At 40.9% G+C, this 22,619-nt stretch overlaps 1 long non-coding RNA gene across 1 annotated transcript; it reads right to left on the bottom strand.

Annotated features, from left to right (window-relative positions):
• Positions 1–3,924: 3,924 nt before the first annotated feature.
• On the bottom strand, positions 3,925–21,632 carry LOC117097982. Its single transcript, XR_004443127.1, has 4 exons — positions 21,284–21,632; positions 8,149–8,254; positions 6,145–6,493; positions 3,925–5,159 (listed from the first exon to the last, which is right to left on the bottom strand). It is a non-coding gene; the product is annotated as an uncharacterized LOC117097982 (long non-coding RNA).
• Between the last annotated feature and the right edge of the window lie 987 nt (positions 21,633–22,619).

The following is a 22,619-nucleotide window of genomic DNA, read 5'->3' as shown; positions in this document are numbered from 1 at the left end:
TCCCCTCCCATAAAATTCATAAGTTGAAATTCTAATCTCCAATGTGATAGTATTAAGAGGAGCCTTTGGGAGATAATTATGTCATGAGGGTGGAGCCCTCATGAATGAGATTAGTGCCTGTATGAAAGGGACTGCAGATTGCTCTCTTGCCCTTTTTCTGTTAGGTGAAGATACAGTGAGAAGATGACCATGTATAAACCAAGTAGTGGGCACACATCTAACACCAAACCTCTTGATGCTTTTGTCTTAGACTTCCTAGCCTTCAGAACTATGAAAAATAATGCTTGTTGTTTAACACAGTCTATGGTGTTCTGTTGTAGCAATTTAAACTGATTAAAACACTAAGCATTTAAAAACTTTTATAATTCAGTCTTTAGAACAATTACATATGCTGATTTCATGCCCATTTTATAAGTAGAGAAAGTGAGGTTTAAGGAAGTTGGGTACCTTGCTTGAGGTCACAGAGTTTATGAGTTGTTGGGCTGGGATTCAACCCCAATTTTTCTGATTTTTGAAGTCCGTGCTTTTCCCAGGAGCACATGGTTTTTTTTTTTTTCACTGAATTTTACTGCAGCGATCTTCCTCATTTCCCCTATGCATGATGGCCAGAGCCTCTGAGTTTGTCCTCCCCTCTTCCAATCTCTTACTGCTTCCATCAACCCTTCTCAGTGTATCTCGCCTGCCAGGTTAATTTTGCTTAAACATGTATATCCCAAAGATGCAGGTCCACAAAACTTTTTATTGAAACTGGCAGGACAGAGTGCTGAGTTCCCAGTGGCTTCACAGAACTTCCATTTTTCTGCTCCCAGTAACATTTTCAAAACAAACAAAGGAAGTTATAAATAATCAGAAGAGGACAAAACAGTTAAAATCTTCAAGAGTACTTGAATGAGACCTCAAGTCAGGTGAAATCTAGAGAGGAATAAGATGTGGAGAAGGGACAAGCCCATGGTCCAGATGTTGCCTCCTTTCCCCTCTGCTCCTTCCTATGCACCAAGAGGAGGAGGGTCCCTCTGCACAGCACAAGAGACCAGGTCTGGGAAACCTACCAACAATCCACAATGGAAACTGGAAAAGGAAGCTGATGTTTTGATTAAGTGAATATTTGAAATTATTTCATTCCAAAGAAAAATATCCCAATGAAAGTGCCAAGCATTCAATATTCACAAACAGAAAACAGATGCAACATGTGTTCAGTTTGAAACTGACTTGGGAATAACTCTCATGAAGCTTGAGTGAGTACATATTTAAACAATATAATTCATAATAGCTTTGGAGAGGTTTCATAGAGGAGACAGGGGGGTACTATACACACATTTAGCTATCCCAAGAGTATGTGCATGAACCAAATGTAATAAATAGATGTCTGCTGCTTAGCTTTGCAATTTCCACATGCTTTTTAAATGATGGAATCACTTACCATATAAAACACTAAAATATTTTTTAGCAATATATATACTGGTAATGTTTTTAGAACCAAATTATCAAAATAATTAACCAGTGGAAAATATTTTTTTTCTACTTCCCTAGTTCAATCCTTTCCTGAAAAAATGTTCTACTTCCTGATTTGGAAAATGAATTTGGAGCCAAGATTTACTTTCTCTTAGAAGGAAACCTTCAACAAAGCTTTCTCATCCTTTGAGCCCCTTAGAAAAATGAGGCTTACCACTCTTCAGAACAAAATTCTTTGATAATTTATTTTTCGGTAACTTAAAAGTGTTTTTGGAGTGCAAAAATAAAATCATGGCTTTAAAGTGGTAACAGAATGGCTAAATTTTAGCTCATCTTTCATCCAAGTGAATCGAATGTTTCTAAGCAGAAAGCTGAGGATGGATACTAAATTGTGACACTTTACAGTTTATACTGTCATCAGCATTTTGTATGTATTTTTTACTGTTGCTGATGTTCTTTGTTTCAACAAATTGTTTTAGCAACCATTCCCACATTGAAAACAAATTCACATAGAATCTATTCAACAAACATGATTGAGTGCTTGCTATGTACAAAACACTACACTGTGCTGTTAGGAAATTTTCCATGTGAACTAAACTTTCATATTGGTTTATTTATGTGTTAATTTTATTGACTAATTTTTTGAAACAAATTTTCAATGTGATTTTCTTTATTCTAGTTCTTCACTCTCCCACCGTGCAATTGACCATGTACCTCTGACTCAATTAATATATATATTAAGCATTCAATAAAATAAAAAGTATGAATTCTGTTAAAAATGTGATGTAAGATTAAATATTAAGTGAAATTGGAAATACATAGTTACACTATGTGGTCTAAGACTGCTGCAATATAAACAGATATGCTAACACTAAGGTATCATGGTAGATTATATCATTGGCCCTGATTCCTCTGCCCCACTCTCCCTCCCCCGCATCTACACTCTTTACCATGCCACTTTGCAATGCTTTCCCATGGTAGGCACAGCATAATTCTCTACCTTAGGCTTACTCATGTGAATTGCTTAAATCAATAGAATGAGACAGAAGTGACAGTGTGCTAGCTCCAAGACGAGGCCTCAAGAAATTTTGCATGTTTCCACTCTCTCTTGTGTTCTTGCCATCCATGAGAAGGATATGCCAGAGCTTGAAGTTCACAGGTGCTTGAAGAGAAAATGTAGACATTTGGAGATGAGTTGCCCCAGCAAAAGTACCCTAGACAAATCTAGCCTAGAGCAGATCTCTTAGTCAACCTATAATTTGAGCCCAGTTGATAGGAGCTTGTGAGTTTGCTAGGGCTGCCATAACAAAGTATCAGAGACTATGTAAGTTAGAACAACAGACATTTATTTCCTAACAGTTCTGCAGGCTGGAGATCTAAGATCAAGGCATCAGCAGGTCTGGTTTCTTCTGAGGCCTCTTTCTGTGGTTTGTAGATGGTTGTCTTTATGTTCACATGGTGTTTTCTATACGCTCAGGTTTGTGTCCAAATCTCCTCTTTTTATAAGGATACCAATCTTATTGGATTAGGACCCACCCTTATGACCTCACTTTACCTTAATTACCTCTTTAAAGACCCCATCTCTGAATACAAGCACATTCTGAGGTACTGGGGATTTGGATTTCAACATATGAATTTTGAGGGCCATAATTCAGTCTAAAATATCAGCGAAGCTCAACCTAAGTCAGTCAGTACTTAGTCCTCAGGTGTCGCACAGATTCATGGGCCATAATAATAAATTAGTACTTTAAGGCTTTGTTATGAAACATTAGCTAACTTACACAGATAGTATGAAAAGGTATTTAAATAATTATTGGATGATGAGATTTATAGTAATTAAGAAGTTTTTAAGATTGTTGCTACATATTATTTTAAGCTAGTTAAATTTATTTCAGAATGTAAACTAATACTTTTTCATTACTATAAAAACAGAAAATATAGTGATATATAAAATATAGAAACAAATATAACTTATCATCTGCCTCCCATCTCATCCATGGAAACTTGTGTTGGATATCTTCCAGTTATTTCCTATTTACAAACACACACACACCCATACACATTTTTACACATATACCCATACATGTTTTTTTTTTTTTTTTACAAAAGGCATTATATTAAACATATTTTAAACTGCTTCTATTTTTTAAATAAGTTTTTTTGCCCAAGGATAATGTTCTATGTAAATAAATATAGAGCAACATTGTCTCTTTAATGACTGCATAGTATGCCGTTTCACCATAAGTTACTAACTTTTTAATGATTATTATTTAGATTGCATTAATTTTTCAGAATTTTCTTGTTTTTTCTATTTTTTCTTTAAAAGATGAAATAGTATTTCTTCCTAAAATGCCTTGAGGTTTGGAGTTGAAAGAAATAACACACACAGAGACTACTACCGTCTCTTGTTTACTGTACATTTCAACTTCAGCCAGCTTTACGTAAATGGCTTTAACAAAGCCTAAAGATGAGAATATATTTAGCCTTGGTGCAAAGTTCAGTGAATTGAAATGAGGATGACGATAACAGCAGAACTGGTGATCTCATTTTATTAAACGTTAATTCAATCGACATCTATGAGTTACCTACAATATCTTTGAGTTACCTACAAAGCATATGACACTGTCTTACCAGTGACAGAAATGAAGTAGACACATGTGGTTTCAAATCTCCTCCTGCCTAGCAGGGGGAGCAGAGAGGGATGTTCCTGGGTGATCCTAAGGACTCTCCACCTTCAATCCACAAGGTTGCATATGAGATTATGAAAGAAGCTCAATGTAAATGGTCAGAAGAAGCCTTTGCTTTTCAAGGTTTTCTAATTTTATAATGGATAACATTAAAATACCTTTTCTTAAGAGCACTAATTTTCTTTTTGTGCTTTCTTTTTGAATAAGAGAAAGATAAAACTCTCGTTTTCCTAATAACAGGATATGTTTAACAACTCTGAATATCTTTCCAAGAGCCTCCTAGGCAAGTATTTTCTGAGAAGACTTTGGTGTAGTCTCTGTCCCTTCAACTTTGGCCAGTCACCTGTCAATTGCAGCTCTGGTTTCTTTCCTGCTTTCTGCCATCTCATCTCTGTCCGTGTGCCACAACAGGAAGTCAGCGCTGATCACACGAGGACAACCTCTACTTCTATAGCCCACCCAAACCAAGGCTGGTTGCATGGCTGCTGCCATGTGTTCTATAGTTTTGAGATCCCACCTTTGTTGTGATTTTATGCCAGAGAATCTTTACCTCTGGATAATGCAGTGAAGACATTCTTGTGTCATTTCACTTCCAGAATGCAAGGCCACCCATTGTGTTAAGTAATGAACTAAACAGAGGTATTCTCTGCAAAATTGGAAACCTCATGGAAGGAAACAATATTTTTATCTGAGCACACACAGTCTGAATTCAGATCAGTGTGATCCATAAATTGTACAAACTCCATGCCAACCTACTTTCTTCACTTCCATCAGTAAATTTAGAAAGCACAGATTAGTGCAGCTATATTGAGTCTTTATTTCATTTAATGCTTTTAGCAATGCTAAGTGTTTTCAATATTAGGTTTCTAGGAAACCAATACTCATGCTGACAGATAATGTAAATGACAAGCATACTTACCACATACTTACCTCTGGAGATACACTCAGTTGATCTGAGGTGCAGAAAAGTGAGACTGGGGACCAGCAGGTAAACATATTTTCAATCAAAATGACAAAGGTCTGAGTCACGGAGTAGGATCAGATTTTATATTGAAATGTTTGTTAACAGATGAAATATAGAAAGTTGTAGATAATGTTAGTGTCATAATAACAATAATAGTAACAACAATAATCATAACCCAACCACAACTAATTATTGTATGCTTCCTGTTGCCTGATGCTATGTTAAATACTTTATCTATATTATCTTGTTTCTTCTCCACAACAATAGCACGAAGGCAGACACTATTACTGTTATTATCATCAGTATTATTTCCACTTTTTAAAAGATTGAGGCACAAAGCCATTACGTGGTTTAGGTTATTAAGTGACAGAGTTGAGATTTTTACCAGGCTTTTAATTACTGCATTATACTATTTGCGTGCATTTATCTTTCATTGTGCTTTGCCGTACTGTCAAGCTATTATCACTTTTATAATAAACACTTATTTAACAGGAAGGGTAGATTTTTGGCTCAAGACTCCTTATTTGAAGAGGATCACCATTGGAGGGAGCTAAGACCCAGCACTGCCAGCGGGGGCTTTTAATACCCATTACAGTTCTTGCCACATTTCCATTTTTGATTCCTCCTAAACTAATAATGAAACAGGATTTCTAAGGAGTTGCTTTAAGACTTTTACACAGAGTTTTCTGTTGACAAAACGCATTGCATGCACAGAGTGCACCCTCTATAATGTAGGCCCTGGGTTGTCCGGTTTGGTGTGCTCCCCACAGGTAGGAAGAGATCCAGCTTCACCATCCATACCTTCTACATAAGTAACTCCTGACCCTTTTTCCTAGGCCCATGCCTAAGGCTCCCTTTCCTCCTTCCCTCATCTTCTCTTGGCTCATTCTAGGGGTGTTACTGGTACTAGCCGTGCATACACCTCTGCATTCACCCTCCTCGAGAGTGGTGTCACTTTCAATCCACAGATTACAAATGCAGCCATGCAGGCAGCCAGGGAAATGGAGGCAGAGGACACAAGACACATTGCTACTCTCTTACCTGATCCATCAGGTCAGCAGAAAATACCTTCTTGGGAGCAAAGCAAGATCACCAACCAGTCGGGAGGGAGGGTGCAGTTTCTGTGGCAGCTGAAGAAACTTCAGAGTGATGAACAAACTTGACATTTCCTACTGAAGCCATGTCCACACTCATCTGTATCCACATTTGCTTTTCCAAGTTGTGAATCGAAGAGTTTGGTGTAAGCGTTGCATGTCCCAGTAATTAAATCCATCTCAGCCTCCTCATTAAGGCCAGTGAAGTCTGTGATAACTGGTATTTTAGTTGACTGTAGACCAGTCTTTCAAAATGCATTGTAATTTGTCCTTCTGTGAATCCAGGCAGCGATTGACTACAAGTAGAAGCTCTATATCAATAACCCCATGTTTTCAACAGTAACCAATGCCTCACCTGCTAAGGGCCAAGAGTGCACAGTAAGATGGGCTTGACACCAGAGCTACTACACAATTCACTGAATGAAGGTACGAATTCTAAAGCCACAGGCACTCCTCCTGGCCTGGATCTGTGCACGTGTCTAAAGCCACATGTTGGGCCTTGGAAATTTTAAAATTCCCTAAAGGAAATTCTCCACAGAAATCAACCTTTGTCTTATTCTGAGAGTTGTTTTTATTTTGCTTTTTTTTTTTTTGAGGCAGGGTCACATTCTGTTGTCCAGGCTGGAGTGCAGTGACACAATCTTGGCTCACTGCAGCCTCAACCTCCTGGACTCAAGTGATTCTCCCACTTCAGCCTCCCAAGTAGCTGGGACTACAGCCACATGCCACTACACCCGGTTAATTTTTTGTATTTTTTGTTGAGCTGGATTTCACCGTCTTGCCCAGGCTAATCTTGAACTCCTGAGCTCAAGAGATCCAGCCAACTCGGCTTCTCAAAGTGTTGGGATTACAGGTGTGAACCACTGCGCCTGGTCTAAGGATTGTTAACAATTTCTTCCTCAATTAAATGTGCAAATTGTGTTTCTATTGATTTATAATACAAACCACTATTTTAATATGGGACTTTATTGTTTTTACTCAATACTTTGAATGTAGTACATAATATGTTCACATTGTCTAAAAGTTTTTTTAAAAAAGTATATAAACTTTCTTTCCTATATTTTGCTTTCCCAAGTCTTCCTTACCACTGTGGCTAACTGTGTTTTTCAGTTCCTTGTATTGTTGCAGAGAGTTTTAATGTGTAGAAAAGTAAATACAAATACATATGCACATAAACACATAATCTTTAAGAACAAATAAGGCAGAATTCATTCATTCATTCATTCGTTCATTCATTCATTCATTCGTTAGTCAACAAAAGGTGGCATCATCATGTGGCTAAGAGTATGGACTTTGAAGTCAAGTAGACCCAGGTTTGGAGTCTGGCCCTATCCCTTACTGGTTGTGCAACCTCAGTCAAGCTACGAAGCCTGTCTGTGGCTTCATTTACTCTACAACAAAATGAGGGTAAGAATATCTACTTACAGGTACGTGAGGGTAGAATGCAAGCAAAAATTTGAAGCACTAATCACAGTGACTACCACATAATTGGCCTCAGAATGTTACTAATTACAGTCACTAAATATTTACAGGTGCCTATTATATGCTACATACTTCAAACATGTAAGTCACAATTTCTGACCTTAAGGAGCTTGCAAAAATAACAAGGAAGATGGATGTCATTTCAAAATTTTTAAAAAATTCTTAGAAAAGCACAGTTAAGAAAACAAAAAGGCAAGCCATAGAGTTGTAGAAAATGTTTGCAAAACATCTGATAAAGGACTTCTAACCAGATTTGTAGTAAACCCTTATAACTTACTAAGACAAACAACACAATTGAAAAGAAGGCAAAAACACTTAAACAGGTATTTCACCAAGGAAAGATATAGTAATAGTTAACAGACACTGTGAAAAGAAGCTCAACACAATTAGTCAGTAGGGAAATGCAAATTCAGACCAAATGATACACAACTACACACCCCCTAGTATGGCTAAAATTAAGAAGACTGACAAATATTAAGTGTTAGGGTGTAGAGCAACTGGAACTCTCAGATGTTGTTGATGAAATATAGTCTGGCATTTTCATATGATCCAGCAATCCTACTGCTAGGTATTTACTGAAGAAAAATGAAAACATAAGTGTATACAAAGACTTGTATGCAAATGTTCATATTAACACTGTTCATAGAAGCAAAAGAGAAACAATGCAAATGTCTATTGACTGGAAATTCAATATATTGTAATAAATTTTTATAAAAGGAATACACCACTGATACAGACAACAACTTTGATGATCCTGAGAAATGTTATGCTAATTGAAAGAAACCATATCAAAAGACTACCTACTGTAATTGATTTCACCTATATAAAATTTCAGAAAGGACAAAACTATAGCAACAAAAAGAAAATCAGTGATTGTCTGTGGCCAGAATTTAGACAGAGTTGACTGCAAAGGGGCATCAGGAAAGTTTTTGAGATGATGAAAATGTCCTACATCTTGATTGTGGTGTTGATGATATGACTGTATGACATAACAGATATAATCAAGTTAGGAAGAAGTCATATTGGATTAGGGAGTGTCCTAAATCCATTGACTGGTGTCCTCATAAGGAGAAAATGATTTGGAACAGAGAAGACACACCCAGAGGGGAATATGGCCATGTAGAGACAGAGGCAGAGATGGAAATGATGCAGCTAGCTATATCGCCACCAACACAAAAGCTAGAAGAGACAAGGAAGAATTTGTCCTTAGAGCCTTTGGAGGGAGTACGGTCCTACCAATACTTTGATATTAGGCTCTTAGCCTCCAGAACTGTAAGACAATAACTTTCTATTGTTTTAAGCCACTTGGTTTATGATAATTTGTCATAGCAGCCCTAGTACACTAATACAGTAGTTGTACTGAATTCTATTCTCAGTAGCATTGTATGAATATTTCTTTTCATTTACAACTCATCAATAATTGGTATTATCAAACTTTTTACTTTCTGTAATTAAGACCATACACAATTGGTCAGGAATAAAATATTAGACCAATGGAAAAGAGGACTCAAAAATCGAATGTACATTTATGAACACTTGACTTATTATAAGAATGTACTTCATAGCAAAGGGAAAAGTAGATGGATTTTTCACTAAATGTTGCTGAAACAATTATATATCCTTATGGGAAAAATGTAATTGGACCTCAGTCTTTCTCTATGCTCAAAAATCAATTCCACATGAATTGAAAACTTAAGCAAGAAAGGCAAAACTATAAATCTTTGAAAAAAGAAGAAAAGAATATCTTCATATCTTAGGGTAAGCAAGAAAAAGGTTAACAAATTGTAGTACTTTAAAATTGCTTCAGTCTTCTGCTTCCAACCAAGATGGTATAATACAGTGCCAGATTTACCCTCTCCCCCAACCAACTAAAAACTAGGCAAACATATGAAACAATAGTTATCAGACATCGGGCTGTACCGAAGAGTGATCCATGGGAGATAGGAAAAACAGAATGAGGGTGGCACTACTGTTATAGACTGAATTGTATTCCTCTATAATTAGTATGTTGAAGCCTTAACCCCTAGTACCTCAGAATGTGATGCTATTTGGAGACAGGGCCTTTAAAAAGATGATTAAGTTAAAATGAGGCCACTAAGGTGGGCCCTAGTCCGGCCTGACAGATGTCCTTATAAGAAGAGAAATTTGGACAAATAAGGAGATTCCAGGGGTGCACACCCACATACAAATAAATGACCATGTGAGGACACAGTAAGAAGGTGGCCGTCTACAAGCCGAGAAGGGAGACCTTAGCAGAAACAAAACCTTACATCTTAATCTTGGGCATCTAGCCTTCGGAACTGTGAGAAAATACATTTCTGTTGTTAAAGCTGTGGTTTTAATACCCAATCTGTGGGTATCTTGTTATGGCCACCCAGCAAATTAATACACCTATGATTGTTCCAGCTTACTTTCTGGAGAGAGTTTGCAGGCCACAGTGCACGGAAGGAGAAATCCAGATGCAACCCAGTGGTCTTTCTGAGCTGAGGAGGTGGAGCTGGGAGTCTCAGAAGATCAAAATGGCTTGACTTCATAGAACAGAGTACTGGAGAGGACAGAGCTATACAGAGAGAGAGAATTTCAGATATCTGTAGCTAAGTCTTCAACTATATACTGATCAGCATATACATGTAACCTAATGGCTGAGGTTGGAGAAAGAGCCATCCAAAAGTATCAGAGGGAACAGTACTTGGATCTCAAAGAGGGCTGGAAGTAGTTTGTGTTTTTATCAGTCAGATTACAAAACCACATAATTAATGTAGCAACAGGTAGAGTTCTCAGAAGGGCATTGCCTATAGTTGGAGAAAACCAACTCTAGACTAATGGTTGCTTTGATCTCATATAACAAAACTTAAAAGGAGGTCAAGAGAAGGTCAAACTATTTCCATAAATTAACTGACTTTTGGAACAAAGCTTAAGATTTTTTATAGATATACAAAAATCTAGCCTCTAACAAGGTAAAATTCACAAAGTCTGGCAAATAAGACAATGAAAAAATAAGACAATTTTCTTCTTATTTTCCATCCAAAATAAGGAGAAAAAAAATCTAGTCAGTAGAGATGGATCCATAAATTATACAAGTGGTAAATTAGATGTGTAAATAGGGACATTAAAATAGTTATAACTATATTCTACATGTTTAAGAAGATAGAAAATGGCTTTTTCAATTCAACAAGTGAAAAAAAAGTAAAGGAAAGATTGAACATGTTGTATGATGACATTAAAGACATAAAAAAATCCAAACCTAACTTCAACAGATAAAAAATACAATGTCTAAGATATATAATAATGGATAGGACTAAAATCAGATCAAATACTGCAGAAAAAAGATTAGTGAACTTGAAGACACAGGAATCAAAACTATTCAAAATGTGACAAAGAGAGAAAGACTGGAAAAAGATAAAGAGAGCATTATTAAACTGTAGCATTGAGTAGCCTACTACTGTGGTTTGGCTTTGAGTCCCCAACCAAATCTAACCTTGAATTGTAATACCCATGTGTCAAGGGACAGACCTAGTGGGAGGTGATTGGATCATGGGGGTGATTTTCCTCATGCTGTTCTTGTGACACTGAGTGAATTCTCACGAGATCTCATGGTTTGATAAATGGTAGTTATTCCTGAGCTCTCACAAGCTCTCTCTTTCCTGCCACCATGTGAAGGTGGTCTTTGCTTCCCCTTCGCCTTCTGCCACAATTGTAAGTTCCCTGAGGCCTCCGCGCCCATGCAGAACAGTGAAAAGAATATCTTTTCTTTACAAATTACCCAGTCTCAGGCAGTTCTCTACAGCAGTGTGAAAATGGACTAATACACCTAATAAACCTGTAATAATAGCTCCTGAAGGAGGAGAGTGAAGGTAGAAAAAATAATGAAGGAAATATAATAACAACTGAAAAAATTTAAAATGTGATGAAAACTATGGGCCTACAGATTCAGGAAGCTCAAAGAATCCCTAGCACAAGAAACCTGAAGAAAATATTACACGAAATATAATGCTCAAATTGCTTGAAACCAGTGAGAAAGATAAAAATCTTAAGAGCAGCTAGAAAGAATATACATCATGTACAGAGAAACAAATATTATATAAAAATGATACCAGATACCTCATTAGAAGCAACGGAAACCAAGAGACAGTGAGGCAGCATCTTTAAAATATTGAAAGAAAAAGACTACCAAGCTAAAATTCTATATCCAGTAAAAACAGCTTTCAAAAGCAAAAGGCTACATACTTTTTCAGATGGTAAATTTAAAATGTCTGTTTCTTTAAAAACTAAAAACAATAACAAACAGAACAGAGAAAGTATTTATAGCACATTTATCCAAAAAACCCCTGGTATTCAAAATATATAAATATTAGTATAAATCAATAAGCAAAATGGCCAGAAGACCTAAATATGTACGTTATAAAAGAAGAAATCAAATGGCTAATAAATACATAAAAGGTACAAAAATCTTTTGGTAGTCAGAGAATTACAAATTACAACCATACCATTAAATACCTATCTTATTGGCTAAACAATGAAAAGCTCACATCTTATCTTTTCTTTTATGATTTGTAAGGAGAGAGTGAGGGCAATATTATTTATTTATTTATTTATTTTTATTTTTATTTTTTTTGAGACGGAGTCTCACTCTGCCGCCCAGGCTGGAGTGCAGTGGCCGGATCTCAGCTCACTGCAAGCTCCGCCTCCCGGGTTCACGCCATTCTCCTGCCTCAGCCTCCTGAGTAGCTGGGACTACAGGTGCCCGCCACCTCGCCCGGCTAGTTTTTTGAATTTTTTAGTAGAGACGAGGTTTCACTGTGTTAGCCAGAATGGTCTGGATCTCCTGACCTCGTCATCCGCCGGTCTCGGCCTCCTAAAGTGCTGGGATTACAGGCTTGAGCCACCGTGCCCGGCCAATATTATTTTAAATACAGTTCTATTCAGTAAAAATAGATTCTTATTTCTCTCCCTGATACAGTGATAACAATGTATTGAAATGATTGAGGCAGTTTGTATAAAAACAGCTAAAATTGGTTTTCTTATTGAGTTTCCAGAAGTCTTAAATTAGAACCAATGAGTCAGAATATTATATAGATTAAATTATGTTAACTTTTATTAATAATGTTAGCAATCATGGAACTAGAATATTCAAAGGAATATTCTTAATCTGGTAATTAAATTTGAAAGAATTGTTATAGAAATACTTTTGCATTTTTTAGCTAATTAATTTATGAGACTAGAAACGATTGTGGTTTCATTGTGTGAGTTTATCTTACCAAAAGCAACTGTTACTGTTTGAATGAAAAAAATTTCTCATTTAGAGTAAGAACTATATATTACTTATTTCTTTGTCCCTTGTGCTTCTGGGAATGCCTGGGAAATAGAAGGCTGCTCACAAATTATTTTAGGACAGACTTTTGATGTTCTAAGATTTTTTTTGAAAACTTTAGGAAAGGTTAACTAAACTCCTATTAGAGAATTTGTTTCTCTCCTCTTTCCCTTACATTATCCAGTATGTTTATCAACATTGATCAACATATATAATTAAATGCTTGTCTTCAAAATTCAAATAAGTGAAGCTATAAAGTCTAGCATGTGTTCATTTAAGCTGAGATTAACTTTAGAAACGCCAAGTAAGAACAATTCCACTCAGCAAGATGGAAAACTAATGATCAATGTCATAGGGTATGAAGTTGTATTAGACCATTCTTGCATTGGTATAAAGAAATACCTGAGACTGGGTAATTTATAAGAAAAGAGTTTTTAATTGGCTCATGGTTCTGCAGGCTGTACAGGAAGCATAGCACAAGCACCTGCTTCTGGGGAGGCCTCAGGAAGCTTCCAATCTTGGTGGAAGGTGAAGGGAAGCAGGCATCTCACATGGCAGCAGCACGGGCTAGAGGGAGAGTAAGGGGGTAGGCTCTATACAGTTGTGTTTTTTTTTTTCACTGCGCTCCGCCCAGGCTGGAGTGCAGTGGCGCGATCTGGGCTCACTGCAAGCTCCGCCTCCCGGATTTACGCCATTCTCCTGCCTCAGCCTCCTGAGTAGCTGGGACTGCAGGCGCCCGCCACCACGCGCGGCTAATTTTTTGTATTTTTAGTAGAGGCAGGGTTTTACTATGTCAGCCAGGATGGTCTCCATCTCTGCACCTCGTGATTTGCCCGCCTCGGTCTCCCAAAGTGCTGGGATTACAGGCGTGAGCCACTGTGCTGGGCCAGTGCCATCCACTTTCAAATGACCATATCTCAGGAGAACTCACTCACTATCAGGAAGACAGCACCAAGGGAACGATGATAAACCCTTCATGAGAAATCTGCCCGCATGACCCAATCATCTTTCACCAGGCTTCCCGCTCTAACATTGAGGATTACATTTCAACATGAGATTTGGAGGGGACACATATTCAAACAATATCAAAGTTGATTGCTTTTCAGTGGAACCACCCATGAAATGCCAACTAGAAAGATGGAAAGAAAGGTGGTCAAATTACTTTCTACAACTTTTTTAAAAAAGTGAATAAGGGCTTTTGAAACAAGGTTCAAATCAAATACAGTAAGCATTTATGGAACATCTACCATGTGACAGAAGCTATGCAAGTTATAGCTCTGGTTTGATTCTTACAATTGCAACGATGCATCTGTCCTAAATTAGTGATATGTTGTGGCTGTGTCCCCACCCAAATCTCATCTTGAATTGTACGCCCGTAATCTCCATGTGTTGTGGGAGGGACCTAGTGGGAGATAACTTGAATTATAGGGGTGCTTTCCCATGCTGTTCTTGTGGTAGTGAATACGCCTCATGAGATGTGATGGTTTTATCAAGGGTTTCCACTTTTGTATCTTCATTTGCTCTTGCTGCTGCCATTTAAGAAGTGTCTTTCACCTCCTGCCTTGATTCTGAGGCCTTCCCAGCCATGTGGAACTGTAAGTTCAATTAAACCTCTTTTCTTCCCAGTCTCAGGTATGTCTTTATCAGCAGTGTGAAATACAGTAAATTGGTACCAGTAGAGTGGGGCACTGCTCAAAAGCTACCTGAAAATGTGAAAGTGACTTTGGAACTGAGTAACAGGCAGAGGTTGGAACAGTTTGGAAGGCTCAGAAGAAGACAGGAAAATGTGGGAAAGTTTGGAACTTCCTAGATACTTGTTGAATGGTTTTGACGAACAGCCTGATAGCAATATGGACGATAAGGTCCAGGCTGAGATGGTCTCAGATGGAGATCAGGAACTTGTTGGGAACTGGAGCAAAGGTGACTCCTGTTATGTTTTAACAAAGAGACTGGCAGCATTTTGCCACTGCCCTAGAGATTTGTGAAACTTTGAACTTGAGAGAGACGGTTTAGGGTATCTGGCAGAAGACATTTCTAAACAGCAAAGTATTCAAGAGGTGACTTGGGTGCTATTGAAGGCACTCAGTTTTATAAGGGAAGCAGAACATAAAAGTTTGAAAATTTGCAGCCTGACAGTGTGATAGAAAAGAAAAACCCGGCCGGGCGCGGTGGCTCAAGCCTGTAATCCCAGCACTTTGGGAGGCCGAGGCGGGTGGATCACGAGGTCAGGAGATCGAGACCCCCCTGGCTAACACGGTGAAACCCCGTCTCTATTAAAAAAAAAATACAAAAAACTAGCCGGGCGCGGTGGCGGGCGCCTGTAGTCCCAGCTACTAGGAGGCTGAGGCGGGAGAATGGCGGGAACCCGGGAGGCGGAGCTTGCAGTGAGCCGAGATCGCGCCACTGCACTCCAGCCTGGGCGATACAGCGAGACTCTGTCTCAAAAAAAAAAAAAAAAAAAAAAGAAAAGAAAAGAAAAGAAAAACCCATTTTCTGAGGAGACATTCAAGCTGGCTGCAGAAATTTGCATAAGCAATGAGGAGTAAGAGGGGCTGTTAATCCCTAAGACAGTAGGAAAAATGTCTGATGCGGGTGACCCCTTTCTTTAAGAAATGGTGGGATCTGGATGGGAAATGTACATCTTTGGAGTTGTTTCAAATTGAACTAATTTCGAGAGAATATGCATTTATCAATGAACACTTTTTAAAGTTTTTTTTTTTTTTTTATTTAGAGACAGAGTCTCACTCTGTTGCCCAGGCTGGAGTGCAGTGGTATGATCAAAGCTGACTGTAACCCCGAACTACTTGGCTCAAGTGATCCTCTCTCCTCAGCTTTCCAAGTAGTCAGGGCTACAGGTGCCCTAACATGCTCAGCTAATTTTTTTTTCTTTTTCTTTTTTTTTGTAGAGATAGAGTCTCAGTATGTTGCCCAGGTGGGTCTTGAACTCCTGGCCTTACGTGATGTTCCCACGTTGGTCTTCCAAAGTGTTGGGATTATCGGCATGAGCCAAGCAAGAATCATGGTCCAGTGAGTACTTTTTATAGCGATAAATAATAATATTACTTCCTTAGAACATTTGTAGTAAATTAGCTGATACATTAATCAGGTGATAATTGCATTTTGGTGCAGTCAGAAACTCAATAAACACATGGAAAACTGATAATCACTAATTATAACAATAATACTAGATCCTAGATGTTGAGATTCATCGTGAATATTATGGAGCCTATTTGGTAATAAGCAAGAAAAAATTGAAAGTGTAAATTCAGTTGTAGCAGAAGATAAACTACTCATTAAAATAAATATAAGTAAGTGGCAGATTTGATAAAGCAGTAAAGATTATTTTGGGCCACTAGAGGGAGCTCATACTTTAAAAACTCTTTGGAGCACCCATCGGGTTTCAAGGACCACTGCAGGTTTTAAAAATCAGTAATGATTTGCCCTGAATTGTTTTTGGAGGCTTCTTACACTCTAACATACCAAAGGGACGGGTAAGTAACAAAAACTGTAAGTCAATGTGAATATTTCAGAACTGGCCCTAAATGTTAAAAAAAAAAAAAAAAAAAATCTCTGATCATACATATTTAAAGTTAGGGATTTAATTTACTCTTTTCCCCCAACCATAAAGTATTTCTTTGAAAAGGTATTTTATTTGAAAAGCCACATTTCTCCCAAAAGTAATATCTGTGGAATTATTTGTTTTCACTTATTCAGGGAATAGGAGAATTTGGATTATAATTTTGTCATTATGTGTATTTCACAGTCTTATCTACCTCTGGAATGTCTTTTAAGCCTAGTCTCTTTAACCTCAGTCCCATGGCCAGCCTTATTCACGGGCTCATTGCTTCTCCCTGGCCTGTCATGATAGTTTCTTCACTGGTCTCCCCGGGCTCACTGACCATCCCATCTAGTGTCTTCCAAATGCAATTGCCTTTTACGTCCATCAATTTCAGAACAATGTTTTTACGAAACATATTTTTGATCACATTACTTTTCTGCTCAAAACTTCTTAGTAGCTCCCTACTTCTACAAAACAAGTCCACAAACTTCTACTTGGTGTTCAAGGTCCAATTCAATGCTACCTCCTTTTCAGGCCCACTGACTCCAGGCTGGAATAATTCTGTCCCTCTCTTTTCTGAGTTCTCATGATAGCTATTTTCTGTACAGACCTCACGGCATACCTCCTTACTGCTTTATTTTGTAGTCGCTTATGAACATGTCTTACATCACGTCTATGGCCAACTTCCTTAAAGCATGCCTCCTTGCTCGGAAACCAGAGAGGAAGCTTTGCCTCAGCCAGGAAGTGATGTTGAAGGCCAATTTAAGAGATTCAGATTTGGGAGAAATTCTGATGTGGCATTGCTAGAACTGGATGTTCTGGCTGCGTAACAAGCCACCACAAAATTTAGGAGCTTCAAATGACAGCTTATTATTATCTCTGAAGCTTCTGAGGGTGAACTAGACTCAAGTGGTTCTCACTTTGAGTTTCCAAATGTGATTGCAGTCACATGGTGATTGGACTGGGGTCCTCTGAATGCTCAACCAAGCTCAACATCCAACATGGCTTCTTTGCTTACATGTCTGGACCCCTGGGCTGGGATGGCCAAAATCTCTGGGGTTTAGCCAAATACCTTCTCCACATGTTCCCTCCATGTGGCTAGCTTGGGCTTCCTCAATGCATGGTGGTCTCAGCTTACATGTCATATATGGTGGCTGACTTTCTCTAGAATAAGGAGGGAATAGGGCCTTTCAAAAGGCCTAACCTTGGAAATCCCACAGCATTACTTCCTCCAAGTGCAGCCCAGACCCAGTGTGGGAGGAGACGGCACAAGAGCATGGATGCTAGAAAGGGTGGTTCCTCAGGAGGCCTTCTCTGAAGCATGGCTACCTCGCAGGCTCACAATTTCAATGGGAAAAACATCCAGCTCTGAGGAACGGAAGGGATAAGCTGAAGACACACCAATCAGAAGAACGGGAAAAGATCAGCGTGACAGAAACTTAGTTTTAAGAGAAAAAAAGGTGGTCAGTCACTACTGTTGAACACGTCTGCAGACCTTTTTACACTCTTCTCACTGAGAGGTGGGGCTACGTTCCCTCCCCTTGAAACTGGGCAGGCTTTTCTGAACGTTTTATCCAGTAGAGTATAACAGAATTCATGCTACGCAGCTTCCAAGATGAGGTCAAAAGAGGTGATGCAGTTTCTACCACGTTTCTGAAATATTTGTTCCTGAAACCGTCAGCTACTATGTGAGCAGTCTGATTTTTCTGAGGCTGCCATGTTGTGAGAAGCCCAAATTAATCCATGTAAAGACCACCTGGAGGGGTTTTGAGACTACATGAAGAGAGAGATGCACAGCCAACCCTTTCCCAAAACCCTGACCCACAGAGGTCGTGAGAGATAGCTTGACTGTAGCTGTTTTAAGCTGCTATGTTTTGGGGAGGTTTTGTTGCTGTATTTTGTTTCTAAAAGACAGGGTCTCCTCTCCCTCTGTTGCCCAGGTTTGAGTACAGTGGTGCAATCATAGCTCACTACAGCCTCAAACTCCTGGACTCAATTAATCCACAGGCCTCAGCCTCCCAGGTTGCTAGGACTACAGGCATGCACCACCACAGTTGGTTAATATTTTTAGTTTTTTATTTGTTTGTAGAGAGGGCTTCTCGCTATCTTGCCCAAGCTGGTCTCAAACTCCTGGGCTCCAGTGAGCCTCTTACTTCGGCCTCCCAAAGTGTAAGCTACTATGTTTTGGAATGACTTTTCATGCTGCAAAGTATAACTGGAACAGGTGAAGATTGAAAAAACCTTATATACAGTGACTACGTGATTGCCTTCCTGTCCTCCTTTCTGTCTTTGTTTTTAACAAGACAGAAGCTTCTCCTGATGCAGCAGGGGAATCTCCTGATTCCCCACCTACCTCCTTCTAGGCAGGGGCTGGGGCCCTCCACATGAGGCCTGCTGTCCCCCGGCCCTCCACATGAGGCCTGCTGTCCCCCGGCCCTCCACGTGAGGCCTGCTGTCCCCCGGCCCTCCACGTGAGGCCTGCTGTCCCCCGGCCCTCCACGTGAGGCCTGCTGTCCCCCGGCCCTCCACGTGAGGCCTGCTGTCCCCCGGCTCTCCACGTGAGGCCTGCTGTCCCCGGTCCTCCACGTGAGGCCTGCTGTCCCCCGGCCCTCCACGTGAGGCCTGCTGTCCCCCGGCCCTCCACGTGAGGCCTGCTGTCCCCCGGCTCTCCACGTGAGGCCTGCTGTCCCCGGGCCCTCCACGTGAGGCCTGCTGTCCCCGGGTCCTCCACGTGAGGCCTGCTGTCCCCCGGCCCTCCACGTGAGGCCTGCTGTTCCCTGGTCCTCCACGTGAGACCTGCTGTCCCCGGGTCCTCCACGTGAGGCCTGCTGTCCCCGAGTCCTCCACATGAGACCTGCTGTCCCTGGGCCCTCCTTGTGAGGCCTGCTGTCCTTGGGCCCTCCAGGTGAAACCTTTTGTCCCTGGTCCTGTGGCTGCACCTCCTGGTGGATGCAACCACAGCCACACGTCCACCTCATCTCTACCACATCTGAGTCACAGTTTCCAGATCAGAAAACCCTTGCTAACATTTAGGATTTAGACAGCATCTCTTTGCTTCTTTTTTCCCAATTTTAGACTTCCCTTGTAAGGAATGAAAACCATTATAATTCTGAGAAACATGGGCCAGACAAAGCCTTCCCAAGCTTCATGGCCATTTTCCTCAGCCCATAGTGCCCTGCTAGGCCAGGGGTAAGGTCACTCTCCCCACAGTCCATCCATCCTGTTCCAAGTCAGGAGCCCTCACAGAGTTTCTCAGCTTCCCACTAGTAGGTCTTTGTTCATCCCATTCTCCCACCTTGAAGCACATTGGAGCTACCTTCTTTTTTCCCCTCCTCTTGGGAGTTGCTTTATTTTGGGTTTCTTTGTACAAGTTGTTGCCATAGCCCTTGGTGGGAAGGATCAAGATGGATCCTCTCATCCTTCCCCTTACTGAGCAGAAGTGTCTGACCCTCTGGCCTTCTATGAACCACTGGGACCCACACAAAACATGTCAGATCCAAAGAGCACTGGCCTCTGAATATGGAAGTAGGTGGGCAACTGAAGGAAAGGCGAATAGTGAGAGCAGGGGAGGGGAGGACAAAGAGAAGAAGGGAAGGGCCGGGAGATAAGACACTGACATGTGCAGTGAGCTTAACTGGGTCTGGTGGTATGAGACCATAGTCACAACTCCTTGGGAGGCTGAGAGGAGAGGGTCGCTTGAGTCCAGGAGTTCATGTCTATCTTGGGCAACATGAAGAGACCCTGTCTCTTAGAGAGACTAGAAGTCCTGGACATGGCCAGGCTGTGGGCAGCCCACGGATGAGCTGAGATGTCAGTGTGATCATCCCTGGAAGTGTGAAGGAAGGGTACGGCGGGTTATTGAATGCACTGTGTCATTCAATTACTGTCATCATTTGGATTTTATATGGGATGGGGGTTGGGAATTCCTGGTCTACTTGTGCTGGAGAGATGTTTAGGTTTTCTCGGATGGTAACAGACGGCACCAGCAGTTGTTTGGTGGCATTGGAGGAACTGCTTTTTGTATCCCAAATGACCCTTTCCAGATAAAATTGAAGCTGGATTGAGACTTCGGGAGGATAAGTATAAAGTTGCAAGTGGGTGGGACAGAGAACAGTGATGCAAATGTCAAATCTTCTGCCTTTTCACTCCTATCTTAGGCTGAATGTGAGGTGCCCAGTTCTTTCCTTTCGGGGAGCCCTTGAAGCTTTTTTCCTTTTTTTTTTTTTTTTTTGAGACAGAGTCTCGCTCTGTCGCCCAGGCTGGAGTGCAGTGGCCGGATCTCAGCTCACTGCAAGCTCCGCCTCCCGAGTTTAAGCCATTTTCCTGCCTCAGCCTCCCGAGTAGCTGGGACTACAGGCGCCCGCCACTTCGCCCGGCTAGTTTCTTGTATTTTTTAGTAGAGACGGGGTTTCACCATGTTAGCCAGGATGGTCTCGATCTCCTGACCTCGTGATTCGCCCGTCTCGGCCTCCCAAAGTGCTGGGATTACAGGCTTGAGCCACCGCGCCCGGCTTTTTTCCTTTCTTTAAAGCTCACTTAGTGGTTAAAGACTTGAGATGGGCTGTAAAGGTGTGAAAAGCCTGGGAGGAAATGGTGTTGGCATGAAGGGGTAAAGCCAGGTTGGAGGAGTGCCAGTGGCAGGGACCCACACTGATTCCTCTTGTTCTTATGCCCTTCTAAATATGTCTCTGAAGCACGGGAGAACATTCTTGGGGAAAAACAATGTTCATTGACCTCATTCCAAGAAAATCAGTAACAACATCCAATTGTCTTTGAGAGGAAAGAGGAGGACATTGGGAGACATGGCATCTAGAGGAAAAGCGAGAACCACCGGTCTTCCTTTCAGACTTCGCAGTGGGATCTTGGTGCCTCAGATAAACAAAGGTGCTGGCAGAAAGGGAAGTGAAAATCAGAGGAGAGGTCTGGCAGGCCACAGCCAGAGCAGGGGCAGTGGTTGTGGGTCCGAGGAGCCTGGTTCTCTTCCCTAACAACCTTTGGGTTCCTCTTTCTGCAACAAGACTTGAGAGCATGTCCTGTGGCCTGGGGGACTTGGGTGAATCTGAGGCACCCCAGGTAGCAAGGATGGCAGGTTTTGCACTTGAGCTGGAGGGAAAGCCAGTGGTGCTGAAAGCAATGGAGATCCAGGGCACAGAGACCTTCTTGCCAAACCCATTCCCGGGCTTTCTGCCTCTCTGGGAATGGAGAGAGAGAGAATGCCTTGGCTGATTTCCTGAAATCCAGTTCGTGGAGCCACAACCCCAGTGAGTGTTCACTCAGAAAACAAATACGCAATAGAGGACAGGCACCGGCTAGGAAACTCCACTCGGAAGGGGATCAGCTGTTGTGCTCACGGGCACACTGCTTTGGTCCAGGAAGTCAGTAAAGCGCAAACAGGATCCCAGCGAGGTCATTTGTTTTGGAGAAGACAGAGAGAGGAGAAGGGAGGGGCAGCCGTGTGAACGTGCGGTTATGTCAGCAGTTATCTCAGATCCCTGGGACGTCCTGCCTGAGCACACCAGGGAAAACCTCTCCCTGCTCACTAGTCCTCGGGAAGTACAGCTCTCACTGAATGTCTGTCAGCGTAATTAAAAAACGAACACCCCTCCAATCGCAAGATCAACGCCAAGGGTTACCTTCCTGGGGAGCTGCCCAGGGGGAGCGTGGTTTCCTAAGAAAACTTTTGTGATTGTGATCTGCGTAGAGTATTTTTGTTCCTATTTTTTTTTTTTTGAGACAAGGTCTGGCTTTGTTTCTATCGGGACATGTTTGAATGTTCTTCCAGAAAGTCTACTGGTAAGAGAGCTCAGTTGGTCTTCTAGGAGAGGTAACTGTTGGCACATCAGGGGCCAGAAGCTCGTCTCTTCATTCTCTGGGCTTGGGGAAGAGGTGGCATCATTTCACCCTTAGAGCAGAGGATAAGTGTTATGATTATTCAAGCAAAAAGATGTTCTACTTGCTACTGTTGATTTAGCATTACAGTTTCTAATCTATCCCAAAGATGTACTGGCAGAAATGGAATGATGTATTCACAAGGCTGCCTATCGGAGCATGATTTGTGTATTAGAAACAA

Source organism: Trachypithecus francoisi, unplaced genomic scaffold (assembly GCF_009764315.1).
Source record: "Trachypithecus francoisi isolate TF-2019V2 unplaced genomic scaffold, Tfra_2.0 Lachesis_group15, whole genome shotgun sequence".
NCBI classification, from domain to species: domain Eukaryota; kingdom Metazoa; phylum Chordata; class Mammalia; order Primates; family Cercopithecidae; genus Trachypithecus; species Trachypithecus francoisi.
This window is presented reverse-complemented; position numbering and strand designations above follow the sequence as displayed.